The 24,979-nt window shown below is 46.9% G+C and overlaps 1 protein-coding gene and 1 non-coding gene across 5 annotated transcripts in view; one reads left to right on the top strand and one right to left on the bottom strand.

Moving 5' to 3' along the window:
* The window catches only part of DAB1 (DAB adaptor protein 1), a 1,070,346-nt gene that overhangs the window by 166,451 nt on the left and 878,916 nt on the right, over positions 1-24,979 (bottom strand). The gene's annotated exons all lie outside the window — the stretch shown is intronic.
* On the top strand, positions 19,206-19,312 carry LOC116157008 (U6 spliceosomal RNA). Its single transcript, XR_004140973.1, has one exon. It is a non-coding gene; the product is annotated as a U6 spliceosomal RNA (small nuclear RNA).

Raw genomic sequence — 24,979 nt, 5'->3', positions numbered from 1 at the left:
GAACTGAAAAATGTACACACACTTTAAATGAAGCACATACCTTTTGTGATTACCCAGACCAACTCTGTCTGTTTTTTAACAGACAATGTACATCTTAAAACTGGTTGTTTCTCTTTTTCCTTTGACCACCAGGAAGCTCAGGGTCAAATCTGTAGCCCACACTAAACAAACAACAGGACCTTACTGCATGATTTTTATCCATCACCGATTTCCTTGTTTTCATGTTAACTACGTAACTAATATGTCTTAAAATGTGTCTCTATAACCCCCCTCACATCATCATTGTAACAAGGTATGGTGTTAAAAAAAAAAAAAGCATCTTACTATAAGTATCACATTTTGTGTAGCAAGTTGCCCATGATTCTGGAAAGCACGGGTACCAAAAATGTTAATGGGTGTGTGGGCTCATGGAACAGGATACTGAAAACTGGGCACCTCCTAAGAAGTCTGGGGCATGCAGCCACTGCTCCCACAGCACACCTCCCTTGGGGCCGACAGTGCCCCCAGAGGACTGCTATCTTGTCCTTTGAGATCATGAAGCCAAGGCTGGAGAGTACCCCAGAAACATCAATAATGGACATTCCAGTAGAGAATAAAATCATTAAGTTAATTTCTAAATAAAGCTTGCAGGGGGTGGGAGACAGAAATCCAAAACCAATTGTGAGAAGGAACAACAGTCCCTCCGTTAAGCCAGATGCATCAGTGGTTACTTCCAAAAAACAAAACAAAAAACTGACCAAACTTATCAAGCTGATTACGTTTGTCTCTGAAGGAAGAGGTGGGTCTCTGATCTCTGAGTCGGGGGGCACCTTTGACTCCTTAGGTTGAGCAAGCCTTCCTACTGTCATGTGCGAATACGTCAACTTGGTCCGCGCAATCAGTGCAGAAGCGGTGAAGGGTACTGGCAAGAAAAGCAACAGAGCTAAACCGAAGAGCAAATCCTGAGAGAGGAATCAGGAGAGGGAGCGTGGAGCCCAAAGGAGGGCTGTGGAGTCACGCCAGCTGGGGTTCAGATGGCAGCTCCTTTACCTTCCTGACTTCATACCTGTGATGTTGGAGACCTGACACCTACTCACTGAGCCTCACTCTGCCCCTGCAGCTACACAAGCCCCGACCTGCATACCTTCAGTGATGCCCCAGACATGAAAGGGCTTTGTAAACAAAAAAGTGGTCAGTGAATTCAAAGAACAGTTACTCATAAAACTTTGTAGGGGAAGACTCTTTCTATGGTCACCCATGAGATTGGAGATGCTTAATAGGCATGTGGAAGGGGCAGTGCAAAGCCATTTCTCAAGGACACACTATTCCATTCAACTCGCCTGGTATTTACTGAGCATCCACTACATCCTGGGCACCCAGAATGCAGCTGGGGACACAGCGATAACACGACACATGTCTAATGGTGACAGACGTGTATTAATAGTTCCAAGTGAACACGCAAAACCCCATGACAGGGGACGGCTAGGGTGCTGTGGGAACGCAGCAGAAGCACAGCTAACCCCGGCTTCGGAGATCAGGGAAGACCTTGCAAAGAGACCACGTATATTTATATTCTTACCCCCAGTGTAGCACAGATGACACTAAGGCTAAAGAGAAGGTTAAGTAAACTGCCAACAAATCACTTGCCCAACATGTGGCAGAGCTGGGATTTTACCCCAAGTCTTTCTGGCTCTTCACCAAAAGGACAGAAAAAGACTGAGACCTGTTTGGAAAAATATTTAAAAGCCCTTCATCATCCAGGCTATTTAGTATCCAGTTACGAAGTTATAAACCTCCCCGGCTGATCCCAGCCAGTCTCAGCGCTGACTGGGCTACTGCTTCCCGCGGCATGAAAGAGACAGACAGACAGACAGACAGGGACAGACTGACCACGTGCAGAGGGACGTTCTCTTCAGATGCAACAACCTCCTCTTTGTCACCCATGCCGAACCAGGCAGGCTCGCCTTGTCTCCACCACAGCCTTTTGGAAATGTGCCCCTGAGCCCCTGTGCTGGGCCTGAGTCGGGCGCTCAGGCCTCTCAGGCAGATCACCTCGTGGATACTCCACTTGACAATTACTGTATAGCGTTCCCATCCAATTAAATGCACTGACCGTTTGTGCTGTGAGTTGGAAATTTTCATCATGAGTCACTGCTCTATGATCATGGTTCAATGTGTGTGATCTGTTTAAGAGAAGGCAGGGAGAAAGGAAGAAACTATAAATGGGGCTTTGGGCAGACAAAGGTGTCCCGGACTAGTGAGAGAAAGCAAGACCAGACTCTGGCTCACAGCTAACTGGGGACTGTGTCATAATGACCCAGAGAAAAGACATGGGAGCTGTCATTTGGGTTTTCTCACCCCTCATTCATCTAAGGTCATCATCAAGGAAGAGAGACAGAGAGACAGAGAGAGAGAGAGAGAGAAAGAGAGAGAGACAGAGAGAAAGAGAGAAAAAGAGAGAGAGAGAGAGAGAGAGAGAGTGTGTGTGTGTGAGTCAGAACCCTGGGGCACAGCCCTAGACGTCCCTCTTCAGCCTCACTCATCATATCAACTCACGACCACTGCTTCAATAAGAATAATTAGAGCTAACACCTGTTGAGTCTTTACTACACACCCGGTACTTTGTGAAAATAAATTCATCTTCAAAAACGTGTCACTTCATAAGGACGCCATAGGGATATTTATTTTCCCTCAGTTTTGAAATCAGCGAACAGAGACCAAAAAATTAAGTAACTTGCCCAAGGTCTCAGAGCTCAGAGGAGGGGGAAGTGTTGGGGGATAGAAGTTCAAGTCCAGACCTTTTGGACTCCCCTGACCACCCCACTCCACGGCCCCCATCAGGGCCCTCGTCACCACTTGTCCGGATGCTCACAATCTCCTCCTAGGCATCCGTCTCCTTGCCTTGTCTCCTGCTCCTTACAATCTACTTTTTCTACCACAACAACTTTGCTGCTCATGCTACAGAAGCCTCGTCCTCCAAGTGGTTCGACCACAAGATACAATAGTTGACATTTGGAAAAATCATATAAAGGTAGTCTTTTATCAACATTTATCAGAGAAACACAAGAGCACGGTTTCCCTTCAATCAAAGTGCTGAAACCCTGGTCTCACAGATCCTTCTTTCCCCTGGGGAATGCAGCAACCTAGTTATCGACTCAAATTATTCTGACCTTCCAAGGCCAAGTCCTGTTAGCCCTTCCTAATCCAAAAATAATTAGTGGGTAACAGACCCCGGCTTGTTGAGACAGAGTTCCTTGTAAGCAATCTCTTGTCTGGAGCAAATGGTTTTGCAGGAATCACCAGCTCTAATAGATTCTCCCGAGCATTTGCCACCTGCTTTCCTAAGTCCCTTGTCATCTCTGACAATGAAAGGGCAGGCGGGTCACAGTGTCGAGCCTGGAGACACGAAGTTGCCACCCCATTGTCACTGATGAGGAGAATTAGGCCCATCCACCCACCCACCATCTGGAGGGAGCCTGGACGGATGGCGTGAGCAGTCCAAGGAGGCAAACGGGACAGCAATCAAAAGACAAGAAGGCTTGGCCAAAACCGGGCTGTTTGGCTGGCTCTCAGGAGTGTTTCAATGTTTGTTGGCAGAGATTAGCAAATGAAAAAAAAAATAAACGAAACAAAACCACCATCACAGCCTGTACGCTCCTGAGGGTATACAGCAGCTCATGCCAGGACTGAGAACTCGGTGTTAGGGGGAAGGCCAAGAGCCTGAGGCAGAATGTTCAAGTCAAGCTTCATCCCTGCTTGAAATCTAGAAACAGGAGCAGACCCCCAAAGGGGGGTCACTTTAGAGAAATGGTTCTCCAACTTGAGTGGCATCACAACACCTGGAGGGCTTGTTAAGGAACGGACTGCTGACCCTGTCCCCAGAGTTCCCGACTCGGCAGGCGTCTGAGATACGAGTTTCTACCAAGTCTCCTGGCGAGGCTGATCTGCTGGTCAGGGGACTCTGAGAACCACTGCTTCTGAGAAGAGAGGGAAAGACAACAAGGGGAGATGCCAGCAACAACCACAACCAACATGTGCAAAGAGCTTCCCACCCCATAAGGATGCCCTCACCCCAACTTCTTCAACACAAAAGCAGGCTTTGGAAACCACGCCCTGCAGATGAGGAAGCTAAGGCCCAGAGAGGGGAAGTGACCTGGTCAAGGTCACACAGCCAGAAAGGAGTTGAGCCAGGACCAGAATCAGGGTCATCAAAACCTTAAAACCAACCTACTGGTTCTCAAGAAAAAGTTCTAGCACTTGGTGAGTCTCAGGAAGACCCAGTAGCTCCTGCGACCACTCTGTCTTCTGTACAACGCCTATTCAGGCCGTTCCCCGAATCGGCGACAATTCAACCCACCTCTACAAGCCTTTATTCCCCAAATCCAGCAGAGCTCAGGCGGGAAGGTAGGTCCACCATTCAGAGATCATCACAAAGCAAGGAGGGAGAAGCACAGCCACACGCAATTCAAAGCTGGACTCTCTGCTGGGGGTCTCGAGGGATGGGGTGCTGCAGCATCCACTGAGGGGCTCCACTGACGCCACTGTCCAAGTGCAGATTTGGGGACCCTTCAGAATTCCGAGTTGACTGGTACAAAGGACTGTGCCGCTGACCTAAAAACGAGACTTCAGATCTGGAGAATACTCATTTGCCAGAGTTCAGTCCCTTACCTTCCTTGAGTGTCAGTTTCTTCACCTGGAAAATGGAGCTGTTTCCGTCAGCTACCCTACTTCACAGGACGCAGGAGGGCAGGAAGCAAAATCACGCCACCGTGTATATACTCAGTGAGCTGTCAGGGGCCAGACCAACACAAAGTCATAGGAACCAAGAGTGACGGGAAAGTCAGGCTAGCGAGAAAGGAACTCGAGAAGAGGAGTTCCTCGCGGAGGACCTGACTCCGGCTTCTCTACTTCGGGATTCTGCTTTTTATCAAAAGCCACTAGCTTCCCAGTCTTCATTTCCTTCCCTGAGATGAGGAGGTGCCTGCACCTGCGAGGCCTCCCAAAACGGTGCACTGTTCTGCTTTCTGAGCTCGAGGCTCACTTCCAGATCCGCGTGTCTGTAGGGGATGCTTGAAGGGATTTAAAGACTCAAAACAACGAATCAGCAACCCTGGCGGCCCAGCCGCAGTCCAGTCTATCCCGGGGACTTGCTGATCGTTAGCCCTTCCTCCCCACTCTCATTTCTTGAGGACCGCCCTGACTGTGCCCTCTGACATACCCCTGAGGCACAGCTCTGCGACAGATCCACATCCTCCTTCCTCGTCGATGGCCTAATCTCATCGTTCCCGCTTTCCCTTTTGCTCACAGAAAGTTATAATCATCATTCCCCTCAAAGTCCTTAAGATGAGAAATTAACTTTCCATCTTGATCAAAAACATCGGAGCACACCTATGGAAGGTTTGGAGCGGACCACCAGGTCTGGGCCACCGGTGCAGAGTAGGGGGGCAGGAAACCTGGTTCTCATGGGGCAGTGATCCAGCTTAGGTCACAGAGCCCCATATTCCTAATCTGTACTAAATGAGTGATAATGCCCACCCTTGCTGATCTCCCAGAGAATCAGAAGATAGGATGGATGTGAAACTGAACAGAAGACTGTGCTCTAGTGACGGTGCAGCACTGCGCCAGCTAACGCCGTAACTGTAATAACCGCTCTCGGTGTCAGACCAGCAGCGCAGCACCGCAGCTGGGGGCAATGGTTGAAATACGGGCTCCGGACCTAAGTGACAGCTTCCAATCCCAGCGCTTCCACTTACTAGAGGCGTGCCTTTGGGTAAGTGAGTTCACTTACCTCTCCGGGGCTCAGGGTACTCACCTGTGAAAGAGGATTTGATGAGTTAAAACAGGCAGATAGTCAGGGTGAGCGGCTGTTCCCGGCCCCCTCAGCATCCTCCTGACTCTGCTTTGACAGCTTCTCTTTCTCATTGGAGAACTGCCGTCCCCGCAACCTGTGTTCTCCAACTGCACCACGCAGTGCCCCTCCAGGTACCTTCCTATCCCTTCTCCACCGAGGGGCACGGCAGTGTGGATGAGACGCGTGTGGGGCAGTTCAGCTCCCTTCCCTTGATAAAAACCTTACACTTTCATTATCAAGCATATTTTTAAGGCATTAAGCTGTGTTTCTTATTGCACCCTGTATTTTTAAAATTGTGGTAAAATACACATAACATACAATTTAGCATCTTAACTATTTGCATGTCCACAGTATAGCAGCATTAAATATATCCACACTGTCGTCCAACCAGCCTCCAGAACTCTTTCCATCTTTCAAAACTGAAACCCTGTACCCATGAAACAACGACTCTCCACGTCTCCCCACCCCCCCAATTCCAGTCCCTGGCAACTACCACCCTGCTTTCTGACTCCATGAACGTGACTACTCTGGGCAGCTCACGTTACGTGGCATCATCCACTGTTTGTCCTTTTGTGACTGGCTTCTTTAACTTGGCATGATGTGTTCCAGGCTGACCCATATTATCATATCATGCATATATTTAAAAGCACCAACCAACTTTTTCCATGTGACCTTTATAAAGACTTAGGAGTTTCCTCTTTTAATTAATCATTTAATTGACTTTCACAAATAAGTTCCTTTACATGAAAAACACCACAGGACAGAGTAAAAGCATGGTGACTCGAGCCAAAGCATGGCTGCAATTCTGAATCCAGCAGTTACGAGCAAGATGGCCTTGGTCAAGTTCCTTTAACTTCTCTGTGCCTCCCTTTCCTAATCTGCGAAATGAGGACATAGTAATTCTTAGTTCACAGGGTTGTTTTGAGGATGAAGCGGGTTATTTCCTAGAAAGTGTCTACAACACCCATCCCCTGGCACGTTCAAAAAGTGCTGAATATTTTATTATTTGATGCTTTTCCTGATGCCTCACCTCCAAGACAGTGATAAAAGGAGAGACTCTGGTGGCTGTTGTGAGAGGAAAGAGCAAGTCCGTTCTTCCTCTTAACATGTGATATCGCTTTGGAAAAACTCCTTTCCAACTTTGGGTCTTTGTCAAGGAAAAAAAAAATCCACTAACATTTTAAGCATACACAATTCTTTCCTCTCGCTGAGCCAGCCTCCTGAGCACAGCTCCAAGTCTCAGGGCCAAATTCAAATCCTCGCACTATCTGAAACCCACCGGCCTGGGTGACAGTGGCAGTTGTGAGCCATGCAGAGGTCCTGGTTCCATGGGCGGCATGGCAGCACATCTCCAGCCAGACATCAGGGAACACGGCCACACCCACTGATGGCCCCAGTCATTACCATTTACGATGCAACCACCATGGCACCCCAAGGCTTGGACTAGAGTCTTGTTATCATCCGTGTGCCTATTTCTACGTACGGTAATTTGTAACAGCGGAAGTGGGATACCCTTTGGATCTTAGGTCTCAGAATAATGAATAGTAAATGACTTACGAGTAGAAAACGCCTTTCCAGGTTCTACCTTCAAAGGGATGTGAGGATATAATACACTCTGGCCCGATCTGGGTTTCCCCGTTTCTCTGAATCACCCTGGTGCTATGTCAACAGAGCGTGCTCATTTCTTCATCCACCATCATTTATTCCTCACACTTTGACTGAGTCTAGGAGAAGCCAGGCAGTACTCTGCCGGGTCAAAACAGCAACATAACATTCAACATGACCCTCTATCCTCTTTTCCTTGCTCTCAGCCTTTAGAACACTCCTCAACACAGGGTGTCCACTGATATGACAGGTTGTCTGCTCAGTCCTAAAGGGGACCTCTTCCGCCTTCGTTTATTACCAGTAATAAAGAGATGCCCTGTTCACCAAGCACGCCCTGTGTACGGGCTGAGCGCTCAAATGCACTCTCTTATCTACTCCTCTCAAGAACACGTTGGCCTGATACCATCATTTACAGCAAGGAGACCCAGGTGGAAGGCAGTTAAGTAACTTGTGCCAAGTCTCCCTGTGGAAACGCCGCAGCCCGAGATTGAACCCAGTTCTCTCCAAAGTGGAGTCTGGCTTCTTCCTAGAGCCTGAGCTGCCCGCAGCCACTAGCAAGGTGGAATGAAATAGGTTTCAAGTCAGAGTATCTCCCACATGTGTGACCTCCACCGCCCCAGCCATGACATGGCAACAGAGAGGTACTGGGAGGACTTAGAGGGAGGCACGCGTGGAACCCCTAGGAGGAGCACACACGCTCAGTCACCGGTGGCTGTTACTAGTGAGAGTCCAAGGACGCGACTTTACAGGGGGGTAGTGTCGTTTCACCTTTCCCTTAGAAAGATCGTTACACCATGTCAAGGAAGCCCAGAAAGAAAAAGTACAAATGGTATGAATTCACAGATTCTGGAAACAGAAATTTCTAGAAAACGGAATTTCTAGAAAATTCTAGAAAAAGGAAAGCTAATCTACAGTGACAGAAAGCAGACCAGTTGTTAACCTGAGGACAGAGGCAGGAGGAAAGGGCAGGAGGGAAGATGTCAAAGGGACAGGGAAACTTCTGGAAGTGATGGGTGTTTAGTTACCTTGATTGTGGTCATGGGTCCACAGATGCATACGTATATAAGAACGATTCAAACTGTACACTTGAAATATGTGCAATATACTGCGTATCCATCACATCTCTATCAAGCTGTTTTTAAAAAGGCATTTCTGGCACATGAGTGTGTACACTCTGCTGAAGGGGCAGCCAGTTTTACCTATGCCAGCTCAGGGTGGCTGTCCTCACCACAGGACCACACCTGGAGCCGGAGCGGAGGTCGCTGGGCTCACGTCTCAGCAGACCTCTCCTGGCTTTCTTAATTTGTCACGTGGCAGAAGGAGATGACCAGGCCACATCAGTGGGAAGCATGTGGATGCCTGGCAAGCCAGGGAGCTCAGCAAACATGATTTAATCATTTGATGGAGTCTCGGGCAACAGAAAGAGGGGACCCTTTTGTTAATGAAAGGGCTTTAATAATTCCCAGTCTTAGCTCAACACGGATCTAGACAATTCTGTCGAAGAAGGATAATTTTTCAAACCTTGAGTCACTGGGCATCTTTCAATGGGGTCAACTGAGCTAACTGGCAACAGAGACTCCAGAATATGACAGTCACCACAACAAAGACAATCATTCAGATTGAATCAGACATTGAAAATATTTGACTTGCAGCCACATCACATTAAGTGAAGAATCAGTCATGTCTGATATGGTCCCTTTTGCTTGTGTAAAACTTGGCCTTTATGTAGTCTGGAAATTTGCTTTTATTTGGCTTTTGAAAGTTGGGAGCAGCCACACGTGATAATAGCTGATATTAGTAACAAGAGAACCTGAAAAGCCACTGAGGACTCCCCACGGGCCGGGCACTTTCTTAACACTTCGTGGTACTTGCTCATTTGATCCACTCAACAAACCTATTACTGCTCATGTTATCCCCACTTTCAAGATGAGCACATGAAAGCATAAAAAGTCCAGTAACTTGATGGGAGCCACATGGTTCAGAAGCAGCGTTTAAACTCTTAACAATAATGGCTACCGTTTCCTGAGTATTTACTGTGTGTGAGAACTTTTCTGAGCACTTCCTACATTTTCTTTTTAAAACCTGATGTGAAAACCCCAACATGAACTCGTTACGATGATCACCAACTTACAAATGGGGAAACTGGACTTTTAACATTATTAAGTGATTCGTTCAAGATCTCATACTGCTGATTAGCAGGAGAGCCAGATTTCAGAACCAGGGTCATCTAACGCCACATCCAGAGACAACCCGTTAGACAGCATGGTTTTCCATCCCCTTTGAATAACTTCCTATTCTCAAGATAGTAAGTTCCATCATTCAGCTTTGCGGTAGACACAGACACCAAAAGGCTGAAGGGGACAAACACTTGTGTAGCTTCACGCGTACGTTTTAGTCAGTTATTTTGAAAACCCAGGGGAAGTAATCTTATGCATAAGAAATGCTTTGGAAAGCAATAAAGTGGATTAAACTGTGGTTTGAAGGTGATGATTTAGCAAACTGCAGATGTGTTAGTAAAAACGCAGGAGATCTCTTTGCATATTATCTCCCCAAAGAGGATCACCTAGGAAACATTCTTTGCACACAAAATAGTGAGGGTACACACAATACATATGATAAACATAAACCACAATCAGTGAAAGCTTGCTTTTCCCATAAACTTTGTTGGCCAAACTTACACCAAGAGGGTGTAAGGATATTATGTATGAGCTGGAAGAGATAAGAAGGGACGTTAGTAACTTCTAGCAGGCTTGGGTTCATTAACATACCTTCCCTCCTTTGTATTTATTCTACTCAACACTGAACACTGACTAACAATGCCCACCATGTTACAGAGTAAGCTATGTGGGGCTGCAGAAAGGATGCTACCCCCAAGGAATCCACTGTCCATCGGGGCAGACAGATGTGGCCCCACAGCAAGACAATTAAAGACAGTACAATAAAACCCCCCAAAGCCTCCCTGTTATACTTGGAACAAAATCCACCCTCCTGAGCATGGCCCCAAAGCCCTAAATTTAGAGACTCATCTACTACTCTCCCTACACATCAAGAAATGTTAATTAGCCTCCTTTCAGTCCTTCAAGTGTCTGAAACTCTTCCCTCTTTGCGTTGACTGTTCCCTTTCCTGGAAATGCCCCATCCATCCATATCCTGGCCCAGCACACACACATATGCACGCTCGCACAAGCACATGCATTAAGTATCCACTTTTCCTGGGATGATAAAGGAAGGATTTACAGAGGAAGCGGCATGTCAGGAGGAAGGAGGGGACAAGGAATCTCCGAGGAGAGAGAGGAAAGGCAAAGGCAAGACAGACATCCGGTGGGTGGAGGGCTGACCCTGATAAAGCAGGGGGGCTGGGTAAATGGAGGGATGGGTAAGGTGCTGACACGTGTGGACTGCAAATAAGACAAGAGAGTATCAGTTGTGACCAGTTTCCCAGGGGCTGCCTGTCAAGGTCAGGACACTGCGATGCGTTGTGCACTCCACAGGGGGCCCCCAGAAGGGGACCAGGGAGCACAGTGATGCTATAAACATTTGTTTTTGAAGTAAAAGCCTGTGGCAGCTGCGTGGAAGAGAGACTGGACTTGACCAGATGGGGAATCTGGGGCTGGGGGAAGGGAAAGGCTTTCTAAGGTTACGGTGAGTGAGGATGGGTGTGTGGACTGGAAACCACCATAGGACCAGAATCCCCGTCCACCTGCCGTGGGAACCCGGAGTCGGCACCCTTGTTCCCTCACTAAGAAGTTGTTCAGAAGTCCCCTCTGAAATGGAATCAAAAGATCAGGGCTCCTGCAGCTCTGAATAATTTCTTCGCTTATCACGTACAAATTCTAACTAGCACTGTTTTTAAAAGGGGGGATTAACTAGAGTTTTTTTTTTTTAATCCATATATAGGGTACTTCAGCAAGGAACAGGGCACCAGAAAGTCCCTCACACAGGCCACAAAGGGGCTGCTCTGGACGGACGTGGCCACACCTGGAGTGGAGGGGTGCTCCGTTGCCTTCACGTCAGGACTTGGAGGGAAGCTACAGCTGGCTTGCCTCCTGATGGCCTGGTGGCCATCATTCTGGGAAACCGTGTCACACCGGGGGAAATGGGACCACAGCCCACTGGGAGTCAGCAAGAGGACTGTGGGCTCTGCATGGATCATGTTTTTCACGTCTTCTTGGTACAAGAACAACTCTGACTATAATGAAATCATGGGCTGTTGACAGGGCAACTGCAGAGGTCTGGGGAATAAAACCACTGCCAGCAAAGACTGGGCACTATGGAAAGAGATGACACAATCTGGAGCTGGAAGTCCTGGGCCCAACTGCAGCTCCACGACCAGCTCGGTAACCGTGGGTCAAGCATCCTCCCGTGTCTGAGCCCAGGTTTCCTTGCTGGTTCAGCGAGGAGAATGACTGGTCTTTAACAGGATGGTTTTAAGGAAAAAGTGCCATAAATGCACATGAAAAGGATCTAGCGTAGTGCCAAGTGGTGCTAGGAGCAGCAGCATTTTGAGGGGTCCAAGTTAGTCTAAGACACAACATTCAGGGTCTCACAAGCCTTCTCAGGGGGAGTCCAGAGTCCGTGGAAGGGGCGGGTCTGGTCAGGTTGAGCATCAGGGCTCAGCCCAGCAGAAAAGATACAGGAGCATGAGGGCGAGGCCACTAAGTTAAAGTCCCCAAGAGAGGCAGAGGGAGATGGGGCTGCTTGCCCAGTGTGATCTGCCATCTAGCAGATTAATTAATTTGTTGTCTATTTATCTGTTTGAACAAAGATGCGTTAGGTATTTAGCGTGTGACATAGTCTAAGATCAGCTCTGACTTCACAGAAGAATCCAGACTAAGCCTTCCCTCAAAAAGTCCACAGCAGATATTGCCCCCAGGCAAGCACCACGTGGTAGGGGAGGAAAGAGGAAAGCGGATTAGCCTTAACGGCTGTGGGAGGGGAACTCAAGGATGGCTTCCCAGAGGCGGCGGTGCTAGCGCTGAGTTTAACAATCTGAGTGGAAGCTGAGCGGCACTGGACAGGCTGGAGGACGCAAGAGCAAAGGCGTGGTAGTGGGATGTACCGAGGTCGGCAGGGGTGCCAGGAGCAGGGCACGGCAGGCGGTGAGGCAGGAGCAAGAAGCCACAGCACCCTCCCGTACACTGAACGTGGGATTCTTCCTGTAGGATGTGAGCAGCCGATGGAAGGGTTTCAAGCAGGGGAATACTGTGACGGTTTCAATTCCCCAAGGAGGAGAATTACAAACGGGAACCCAAATGAGAAGCCCCTGTATCATGTCCTGCTACCAATCCCCGTGTTAATTACCTAACTGACCTCCAGGTCAATCAAAGACTAAAAACAGCAAGACACAGAACACCAATCAAAACCGCCGTTCCAAAATAGCTCAGTGTAACAGATCATCACTTTATTCCATGAGCCCAAATTTTGGGTTCTAGTCCTGCCTCTGCCACTGACAAGCTGTGTGGCCACAGGCAGGTCCCCAAACCCCTGGAACTGTGAGCACACCTGGAGCCTTATCGGCTTGGGGCTAAGAGATCCTGGTCTTTAAGTGATCAGCCCTATCAATGCTGTAGTTCCAACAAGACTGTGCGAATCAAGTCAATATTTCATTGAAGCAAGTCCCTATTTCAAATGAGATCATCAGAATAACTTCAGGCAAAGAACACTGCCTTTTTCTGAATACAGTCCCCTAGTGGATCTGAAACTGTTGGTGACTAAGCCCCTCTCTCACCTTGACCATCTTTTGCCTCTGCACAGCTGTAGTTCTGTTACACTCCAGCCTGGGGATCAATATCTGTTTGCATTAAATAGTGTGTTTAAGCTGCTAGAAAAGATTCAGCCAGTCTACATTTATTAAGCACATATTACGTGCCAGGCACAGTTCTAGGCATTGTCAGTAAACATTCACAAGGTCTCAGCCCTCATGTAATATGCAATTTAGTCTGTGACAGGGAGGGGAGGCAGTAAGCAATGACTAATCTGACAATGAAACAAAAATCTATTCTTGGTGCTGTATGTTTCGTACGGGGTACCAGCACGTGATCTAAGGCAGAGTGACTCTGGGTTCAAATCCAAGTCTGCTGCTTCCCATGGTTACAATTTGGGACAACGGCTTTAACCTTCCTGGGCTCTGGTTTCTGCATGGAGGGTGCGGTAAGGACTAAGTGAATTCATACATGTAAAGTCCTTAGGACAGTGCCTGGAACTTAATTACAACTAAAATAAGTGCTAACCAAAATTCTAAGAATTACATTTGAATTTTCAGAATTATGTCCAGCCCCACAAGTGACTTCACTTGCAATTTTGTAAGCGAATGCTTGAAGGTGATGATCAATACCTAGGCAAGGTTATAGAATAAAAGATAATTCATGTTTATACACCACTTTCCAATCTGCAAAACATCATACGTATTCTCACATGATAATCAAAACGAGCTACCTGAAGTAGAGAGAGGCAAGGAAAGAAAATTTTTTTAATGTCTTAATTCATTACAGGGTCCTTAGTACTTAGCCGGGGCCAGGTCCATACTAGGCGTGTAATAGATGTTTCTTGAATGAAAAAATGCAGACGAGAGCACTGAGGCAGCCTTTACTGTGAGACAGCCACTGTGCTTGACGCCTTACGTACACTAAACTCAGAGAGCTTAGCTGATCCTCTCAAGGCCACACAGCTAAGCAGCACCGAGGGCTGGGTCTGACACCAGAATGCTGCTTCTGCAAAGCCACCGGGAAAAGCAGAGACACCTCCTGCCAGTGAGTTTCTGTACCTTTGTCAATGAAACCCCTTCCTGCTTGGCACACGGTAGGTGTTCATGGTGGGCACGAGTAAGCATTCATTCATTCCCTGTTAGTCAGAAAACATTCACTCACGCTCTCCTGGAGCTGAGGGCTGTGTCTACAGTCTTGCCTGAAAGACCCAGTACACTGATGCCACTATCCAGATCAGGACCTTCTGAGCACTTTATCTGCATGTTGGTTGTCACCTCCCACATCCCACATGACCCAGCTCCTGTGCACATCTCCAGACTCACTCGTCAAGGGCACACAGCTCTGTCTTCCTGGGAGGCCTTCTCACAAGCCCTTCCCTCCCCCAGAACGCTCTCTACTCCCCACCTGTGCCTGTCCTAAACAGCTGATTCCCCATCCCTCTTTAGATCTCAGCTTAAATGTCATGTCCCGGGGCTTCACCGACTACGTCAGGCCCTCTTATCTACGCTCTGATGGTGCAATCTGTGTTCCAAAATTCATGGAAAAATGCATGCCAGGACTGCTGCAGGCCCTGAGAATTCAGCATGAACATAACAGACAAAACTCCCAGCCCTCATCTAACCTCCCTTCTTAGGGGGATTAGCATTTTCTCGCAGAGTTCTTATCACAATTGGAATGAATTCACAACAGGATATGAACATCACAGTACTTCAGTGACCATTAGCTGGCTGCCTTTCACAGTCAGGTGGAAGATGTGTAAGAATAGAGACCTGACTTTGTGTTCATTACTAAACGCACAGAGCCTAGCACAGAGCCCAAGACCTGGCAGATACTTAAAAGGTTAGTGCTATGAAAGTTCAGATGGAAGATAAACACACACACGAATGCATGCATGAATGCAGCTGAAATTCCCAAAGCATCTTATACAGACCAATTAAAAACCAGGTTAAGCAAAAAGAAACCACTCAAGCTGCCACTCTCACCAACTCAAGTCATCCACCATCTTTGAGGGTTTCCTTCAATCTCTGATGTGGGGCACACAGACTTCTGCCAAGCAGAGGTATTTCAGAACAGGCTGCAAGGTAGTAATTACATCCCCCAATACTCCTATAAATAGTTGTAGGCAGCCCTCTACCCCATTCTTGTTTCATTGCTGGGTTTCTGGGCTGAATTTGAAAGGCAGATTTGTTTTTAAAGCCTTGGCAGTTTGGAGGCTATAGCTGGCTCACAGAGACTGTGCTTGCAGGTGCGAAAAAATACTTTCTGCATACACAAAAAAATACAAGGGGGTCAAGCTGAATCCTTTGAAAATGTGGCCTTACATCTTTCTATTTTATTTTCCTGAATTTTTGATGAGGACAGATTTTTGTTGGTGTGCTGCCCATTTTAATAGCGCACTGGAATTTGGCAGTTCCGCAGGGGAGCGCATTGAAATGCAAAGAGAGGCCAGGTCTCTAACTAGGATCCCTTTACCTGTATTCACTCAGGAAGAAGAGAAAATGTAATGTGGAATTAACCACTGAATTACCAGCTGAATCGGGATTAGAAACTGGAGGATGATGGGGAGGGTTATTCACTGAAATACTAATTTTGAACAGCGGGCATCAAAAAAACAAAGTATAGTAGCTACACCCTCCATTTGGATAAGCACCTTACTGCTGTTTAGAAGAACGTTTTTTTAAAGAGCACATCCATTTATTATTTCACTTGATCCTCACTGAAACCCTGTGATTAAGTTATGACACTGCTACCAATCATCGTTTTTCTGCACAAATCAGATCATGTAGTTGCCCACCTTAGTAAGTTCAAATGTTTCAGATGCTAAAACCACCACCAAACGGAAGAAATTAGCTACCTGACGATCATGAGCACACAGCCTCCAGACCTGCTGGCGCCTAAAGATTGATCACCATCAGCCAATCAGAGAACAGTGCACAGCGGATCCCGGACCCTGGGATGCCTCTCCCTCACCCTATCTTTTATAACGCTCAACTGAAACCCTTCAGGGAGTCTGGGGTTTCGGGGGCATAAGCCACCTGTTCTTGCTCATCCCTGCAATAAAAGTTATCAGCTTAAAAACAAACAGCGACAAAACTTGTTGCTTTCAGGTTCAAGTCCAAAGTCAAGGCTCAGCAAATTTGGTTTTAACCCACCTTCAAGCTATGTCTTCTATCATTCATTCCCAGTAATAACAGGCAGGCACCTCCTTGCTTATCAAGATCTTCCAGTATGACAAGGAAAGACAGATAGACAATTCAGGCCAACATATGTTAGCATGTCCCACAACAGGAATTCCTGAAGGAAAGGGGGTTTAAGTTGACGTCTGTTAGTTGAGATATGAGTTAGGTGGCTGAAGTGTGCTGGAACAGGTTGGGGTGGTGACACAGAGGTGGATTCAGGCAGAGGAGACTGGCTACGAAGCAGTGCAAGCACGAGCATCGTTCCCCACCCGCCCTCTCAGCCACACAGAGTAACTGCTGCTGCTCAGTGGCTCACAGCTCCAAGTCAAGGACAATCTGACAGAACGACCCTTTCATTCTCTCTCCACTAGATGAGCTCTTAGTAATCCTTCGCGTCCCCTCTCACTTGTCACTTTCTACTTTCTCCGCTTCTCCGTTAAGCTTTGCCTGAACATCCATCTCTTCCTGCTGGACTGTCAGCCCCCTGAGGGCAAGGAACATGAAGTGTGGGACTAGACACATAAATGTGTGGATGAGCTGAGCAGCGATTCACTGCCTGGGACAGTGAGCAAGGGGGCTTTGCTGAGTCCTGGAGACTGGCTGTCACTGTGCTGCTCTGAAGGGCACGTGTGACAGTGGACGTGGCAGCTAGAAAATCAACTGGGCCAACCTTTAAGCTCAACTGGCCAAGAACAAACTGGCCAGCGGAGATCCTGGTACAATCCCCACCTGACAGCCAAGAAAGGGCTCCTGAGTGACTTAATCAATGGTAAGGCTTGCTGTGTTCCATGGCCTTTGCATCAGGCTGCACCATAACTACTCGAACCCAAACCCACATCGGTACATGTTTTTCATCTTCTAGGTCTCTCATTGCCTACCTTCCTGAAGGACATAACACGGCCTGTTCTAGTTCTGGAAAACTGGTGAGGACAAGGAGACATGCCTTGCTGGGTTTCGCCCAAACTCTTCTTAGAGCAGTGCTTTAAAAACAAACAAAAGAAGAGCAGAATCCCCCCCCCCCACCAAATTAAACAGTACTCAGAAACCCCAGATCTAAACAAGATAAAACAGTTCTTTGGAAATGGAAATGGGGGGCAGGGGGTGCCATTTATTCAGGCTCATCTTTGACTTCCCACTCCTAAGGACAGACAGAACAAGAAATGAAAACACCGAACTACAGCAGCGCCAAGCATCACTACCAGAGGGCCCAGCAAGCTAGCACTTCACCCAGACCTGCAACATCGAGGGGAGAGACCTAGCCTGGGGGTCACCTGAGTCTGAGTCCAGACCTGGGCGCTGATTAGATGACACGATCTCAGGGAAGTCATTTCAGGCTCCTTCTGTGTAGGGTGGGGATTCTCACGAAGGTTTTGCTGGGACTGTCCCAAGGGTTAGATAAAACGTATGTCAAGTAATCCACAGAACAGACAGGCAACAAATGTAAGCTGAATTCGCACTTGTGACTAAGGCTGATGTGCTGTTTATTACTGCCACTTACTTTTCCTGAAGTCGTCTTTCATCCATTGTGCTCAGATGTAGGCGGAGAAGGCTCTGAAAAAAGGCAGTCACTCTTCAACCCCCATCCCCCGCCGCCCCGGTTAAAATACAACTGGAAACACGAATTTTAAAGAGCTTTCAATGCAGAGAAAAAGAGTGGGTTGCAACAATTTTGCAGATGAGCCTCTCACCTTTGGAATATAGGGCTGCTTTGTGGGAAATTAAAGCCCATCCATTTGAGGGTGTTAATGGAATTTCAGAGAAAGGGGCTCTCCTCTGAAGTCACTGGGTCCCTCTGTGTATTCTCTTATTATTACAGAGGTCCTCAGTTATCAGAAAGCACAAAGGGGATGTCCCCCTGTGCCCCAACACAAAGGAGAATTTGTGAGACTGTCTAATAAGAGGCAGGGTCCCTCATGATCCCTGGAAACCAAAATCTCCCCCCAAATTGGATTTCCTGGCAGTTTCACCCCGAGAGCAATGGGCGGGTTCAGCTAATGTTGCGCATTATTCTTCCCAACAAATATTTATCGCTCACCTTCAATGGGCGAGGCAAGAGTGCAGAGCAGTGGACCCCAGAGGTGGGTCTCGCCCTCTCTGAGCTTAGTCAACAGGCCAGCAGGGGATGGGGTATAAAAGTTCTCCCCGCCAGAGCCCCCAGAGTCAGAGAATCAGAGTCTTCACTTACCTGGAAACAAAACTAGGAGTAAATGGCTACCTACTATGTGTCAGGGACCTCAGGCTATGTCCATACGTCATCTCGTCCAATTTTCCATTAAACAAAACTGATTCTCAAAAGAGGCAAAGTCCCTTGGTCAAGGTCTCACACCCCTGAGACGGTCTGGGCTCAAAGTCAATGCTATTTCAACACAACCTGGGTCTCTAGCACTGGGCTTCACACACCTGAATTCATTAACACGAAGGCTGTCTCCAAGTGCATTCACACGGTGCCGATCAAATGACGGTCACAGAGAGAAATGAGTGCGTGCGCATTTAGAAACCTCATGCCTTTACTGGCTCCTCTTATTCTCTCTCTCTCTTCTTCAGTGCTCCCTCCAAAACCAGTTCACTTTATCCTTTTCCATGAGCATTAATTCAATTTAAAGTCCATGAAAACTAATGCACATTCTTCAACAAGTTTGCATTAAGCACTGCAAAAGTGCTTATGTGCTATTTAGTGTGGATGGCACTGGGGCACGAAACACATTTGAATATGCCTTTTAATTAAAGTCCAAAGGAGTTAACAGGAAGCTGGTTTTGTTCTGTAATTTACGTAACTAAGAGCTTGTTAGAAAGGCTTTGGGGGAGAGGTGGGGGTAGAGGGTGGGGGGAGGCAGAGAGAGGGAATGGAAAAGGTGCTTAGTCAACTGAACTAAAGACATCAGGCTCCTGCTCGCCTCGGCAGCACATACACTGAAACTAGAACGATACAGAGAAAACTAGCACGGCCCTTGGACAAGGATGACACACAAATTCGTGAAGCCTTCCGTATTTTTCTTCAATAAAAAAAAATAAATTAAATAAAATAAAAAGAAAGATGTTAGGCTAAAGAATGAAAAATAAATAAAATTTTAAAATATAGTATACACCCCTGGATCAAAAAAAAAAAAAAGGTGAGGTCTTACATATCTTTCATTTAATTTGTATATAACGTTTGTATATAATATTTATAGATAATGTTTTTAATTTCCATTTCCAGTTCTCTGCTATTGTTACATAAAAATACAACTTATTTTTGGACATGGCTCTTGTATCCCACAATTCTGCTAGATTCACTTAGAAGTTCTAAAAGTTACATGATCCCTTCTTTTTCCCCATGTACACAATCATACCATCTGCAAATAAAGGTAGGTTTGCATCTTCAAAATAAAATAAAGACGTTAGGCTGAAGGAGATGGTAACTTTCATTCACACCATCCTCCCCAGCCTGGAGGACAGAATGGTGTCTCCATCTACCAAACGGCAGATGGAGTCTGCCAGGATCAAGGCTCTATTTCCAGCTCCACAAGTTCCTAACTCCGACTGCCTCCTCGGTAAGATCTGTCATGTGGGAATGGTCCAAGATTCTATGAAAACAGGCAGAGCTTGCAACACCAACAGGGTTATTTTCGCCTCTCCTTTGTATTTAAGTTAAATTTCAGGAACCAGGCCAGTCTCCTCCCACTTGCTGTCCCTCTTACTAGACCAGACAAATTAGTGCCAGAGCGCTCTAGGCTGTGGCTTGTGGTTCTTCCTTTTCCTCTAAAAACTGTGTTGCAGCTCATATCTGGCTTGCACACCGTTTCTCTCGCTTCTAAAGTCACACGTGAAGGTCCACAGCCCTTTTGGTTCCGCTGCTGGCGTGTGTCTACAGATCAGAGCTGCGTCCCAAGCAAAGGGCTCTATCAACAGACAGTGTGTAGAACAAGGGAGATGCACGGGATTTTTGAAGTCAGGAAGACCAGGCCTTAATTACATGCTCCTTCAGCCCCTCTGAGGTTCCTGTGTCAGACAGAGCTTCATAACAAACAAGTGTCAGAACATGTGTACAACGTCTGACCTGTATGGAGTACTCTAGTGGGAGACACACTCACTTTTATCATGAAAAAACACCATAGGCGCCAGATATCATGAAAACGTAGAAGATGAAACTTTGAACTCTTCAGTCCATGAGTTGCCCATAAAGGAAGAGCAGAAAAAACGAGTATGTCCTTTTACAAAAATAATTGAATGAATTCACTTTCTAGCCTCTCTCTTTCCAAGAGGAGCTTAACTTGCCTTTGCTAGATACGTATTTCCTCTGGCAAGGCTGCAACTCTTGGGATGGACTATGTATTTATATCTTAAAGGGTTTAGTTCTTAAAAGTTTAGGAAAGCTACAGCTTAAAACAAATTGGTGGCTGATCTGTCAGGTCCTCTGCAGAGTATCCGTGAAGGTCAAAGACCTTGAAACAGCACATGACCTTCTGGGACATCAAGCTGGGAAAATACTTCCTTGTCTTACTCTGAGTTGCCCTAAAGCAGGCCTTGAAATAAAGATTCCAGTGCAGGTAACTGACTTGGGAGAGGCCAGAAACACTGTCAGGGGAAGGGCAGGTGAGACAGGAAGGGAAGGCAGCCAACAGAAGGTGCATTATTAGCTCAGATGCCAGAAAATTCGAGAAAACAGAGTAAAAGCCACCACCTCAATTATCCCACCCAAAGGGAGAAAGAGCTGGGGTATTTATACACCAAATGCCAGACTCACTGGTCAAGGGCTGCTCCTAAGGGATGTCAGCAACCCTGATCAGCATAATGGCCTTCCTCGGTTCCAGAGAAGTCAGCAAAGAAACGCAGTTCTGGGCAGCTGGCACTGGAATGGCAGAAGGCGATGGAGATGGTGGGGCTCTGGAGCACCTGCTCCCCTTCCTAATGAGGTTTCTTGTCCAGATGCCATGAATCACAATGTTTCCTTGTCTTCCAACCTTCTCACCTGGCCTACCCCTTCTTCTCCTCCAACAGCCATCTCTTTAGGTATCTCATCTCCATGCACCTCCTTAGACAAAGCTTCTCTCACACCACTTCCATTCAGCATCCCATTAAAACCATCTGCACCTCAAGCACCTCTGTAGTAAAGCACCCAGAATAGAATCCAGAACATGCTAAATGCTCAGCACCTGCTCGTTCAGATAAGGAGCCCAGTCTTACCTGAGTGGTCTTCAAAGGCCACGTACTGACAAATGATTTCACTGCATACCATTTTTCTAGGTTTCATAATCTCCTCATTTACTGATTTCACCCCCATTTTATAGATGAGGAAACTGAGGCCAAGAGGACTTAAGAGCTCAAGACAGAGAGCTCAGATGAGGCAAGATTGAGATTCAAATCTAGGATTCTTTGATTCCTAAGCCACATCCTTTCCCTTGAGGATTATGGAGGGAGGGTTCAAGGCAAGGTTACGAGGAATTCTGAGCCTGCTGGAGGCTTTGGAGACAAATGTGCAGTGTCACAGCATGCTGCTGGGGCCACACGGGGAACACAGTTCCAGTGCTCACTCCTCCTTGAAAAGGTGAGCTCCGTGAGCAGCACTCTTGCAGAATCACCCTCCTGTGGCCAGCACATTGCAAGGGCCTGGCACAGAGTGGGTGTCCCTTAACTGGGCAGAGCAAGTTAAACAAGTGATCAGGAGAAAAAGGGCAAAATGCACTGATGGGATGCGACAGAATGAGGGATGGTGATTCAGCGAGGAAGTGGCATTATTACGCTAGGTGTCTTAGATTGACTGGCATTTACTGAACACTACTATCTGTAAGGAAAATTTGGAAAGCCCAGACCGTACTCTTTCAACATACTGCTTTTTTCCTGCTTAAACACATGGTCTTCTGCTGCTGCAAAGACAGTTATATGAACTGGGGGAAGTTCGTACTTTGTACAGCAAACCGGGTATTTGGGGTAGTAAAAGCAGGTACTGAAAACGGTCCCTCTGCTGTGGGGAGTGCTTGCTGCTGTCAACAATGCCCTTTACTAGTCATCAGGAAAGATGGATGCTTGGCGGTCAGCTTCAATTCCTCTCCACACCTTTGTTTTGCGAGCTAAGGGGACCCCTCTGTAATATAACTCACATCTCCCGTCACTGAGCTGAACAGATCTGACAGCTAACATTTGGCTGCTTTATTTGACCTTAACCTGCTCTTGAACTTTGACTACTGTTACTGGATAACCAGCCACTTTCAAAGGGGGAGAAACCAATGCGCGTAACGCCTAGTTCAGAACACACTGCCTTCTTACTATTGTTTAACTCACCGGCTTGCCACGGTTCCTCTCTTCTGGTGCCAAAACTTGTATCCTCCACCTCCCCTCATGCACACAACGGGTACTCGTTCAACCTACCTGGTCTACTGTGACATAAACATAGCCAATTTTGTAGGAAAAGGTATTTGTATGATTATAGAAAAACCACACAGCCTGGGCTAGAGAGCCCCATGTTGAAACCTCAGCTTAGCTTCTTAGAAATGGTATGACCTTTGCTGAATGAATTAACCTCTTTAAGCCTCGGATTCCTCATTAAGAAAACTGAGGTAATAATGTCTAACTTCTAGGATTACTGTGAAGATTAAATGGGAAGGTAGAAAAAAATGTCTGAACTAATGCTTAAAAACTTGACCTGTGGAAGCTGCTCTCATTAGCACCAGTATTAATATTAATAAGCATCGGGTTGCTAGAGTCATCATTATTGTGTGATTTCAAGACACACAATTTCCATTCATATTTTAGGGGGAAATGTCTATTACTGTAATTTTAAAGCACAACCAAAACAACACTTGGAAAGGACAGTGAACTAGGACTGTCATTTACTATCTTCTGGCTGTAAAACTCTTGAAAATAAACTGTTCTACTGAATAATGATGAAACTTAAAAATAATAAATAAAACATTCCAGCCTGTGTCCTGGTAGGTAAAGCCAGCAGGAGCTAGCATGTCCCACTTGTGGGACACAGAGATTGAGGGATAGTGATTTCTTGGTAAATGTTATAAGAGCCTCGTGTCTTGTTGACCGCTGCGTCTCACCAGTGGTATGCTGAAGGCCTCATTCATCAACCTGCTATCTCAAAAAATAATCTGCATTTTGAGCAACACTGTAAGAAGCTGTACCTAAACACATACACACACAGATAAAAGTTCATCTCAAACCAACAGGCTTGTTGGTGAATTTGATAAAAACCCCATGCAGTTGCAATCAAATTCACTGGGTTTCAAGAAGAGGGCAAAAAAAGAGAGTATTTCCATTTTAACAGGCACTGAGTCTAATTACCAAGAGAAAACATTTAAAATGTAAAAGTGGGGCCAAGTGAAATTGTTTTCCCTGTCTGTGCATAAATACACAAATGACACATTTTACTACCAACTCACTAAAGTTAAAACATCAATCTTCATCATATCAATTTCATAACATTAGACACTGCCATTCTAATCTGGTATCAATAAGAAGGAACAAGGCCTGGAATTTTACACCTGGGCGCATTTCATTTTGTTTTTCTTCAGTGACAGAATTCAATATGACACAGCTCAGTGTGACAGCATCAGGCTGGGACTGTCACCTTAGGGGCTTAGACATCTTTAAAATTCTTGCAAAAGTGAAATTGACTGACAGCAAAGCAAAATGATGCTTTTAACTGGAGTTAGAAGATCAGAAAAGCCAATGGAAACACTCAGAGTTCGTTAGGCTCTTCGGCGAGGGAGCTTTTGCGGAAAGAGCAGCAGCCTCTCTCAAGGGCTTCGCTGCTGCAAAGCGGCAGCACCCCGTGGGCCGCCTGCAGGGAGACCTCCACCCAGAGGTACAAACTACTGTACATAAAAGAGATAAACAACAAGGTCCTAGTGTACAGCACAGGGAACAGTGTTCCATAGCTTGTAATAACCAGAAGGGCTCTGTGGGCCAGGATGCGCTCCTCACTGCTCTCAGCCCTTGGCTTAGGGGCCCAGGTCAAGCCTGCTCCCTGCTTGGGAGGGCTCTCTTGAAGCCTGGAGCAGACCACGGTGGTGGTGATGCTAGATGAGGGGGCAGCAGCAGCTCCTTGGGGATGAGCTCCAGCACTTCTAGAGGATGGGCTTCCCACTGGTGGGGATGAAGGGGCTGCAGGCACCAGAAGGCATCCTTGCTGAGCATTACCATGACCTGCGGAGGAAGCTCTGCTATCCAGCCCTCATCAGCTACTGGAGCTCCCAAACGTGGTGGCCATGGTCTAAGAAGACCCCAATGTGGTCCACACCTAGGGGCCATGATGTGACACCAACATGGATGAGGCTCCCCCAACACCATCTGGAGAGACTACGGTATTCACATTCACATCACATCAGAACATCACCCACTCCAGCCACTGCGTGGAGGGGGCCCAGAGAGAGATGCCACTGTGGTCCCAGAGCAGTGAGCTGGTAGTTCCCAAACTCACGTTCTCTCTGTCACAGCATCCTGCATCCTGCCACAAAATCATGGAGCTGGAGGAATGCCTAGCCTATCCCCTCGTTTTACAAATCGTTATACACCCAGTAAGGGGACTCAAGATCTGGAAGTTAGAGCCTGGGGTTGGATGATGGGAATAATGATTATGGTACGAAAACTAAAACATAATGCTGGTAATACTACATGTGCATGCCATTTTATTATTTACAGAGCACATTCATAACAAAGCACAATCATACAGGCTT

Source organism: Camelus dromedarius, chromosome 14 (genome assembly GCF_036321535.1).
Source record: "Camelus dromedarius isolate mCamDro1 chromosome 14, mCamDro1.pat, whole genome shotgun sequence".
NCBI lineage: Eukaryota > Metazoa > Chordata > Mammalia > Artiodactyla > Camelidae > Camelus > Camelus dromedarius.
This window is presented reverse-complemented; position numbering and strand designations above follow the sequence as displayed.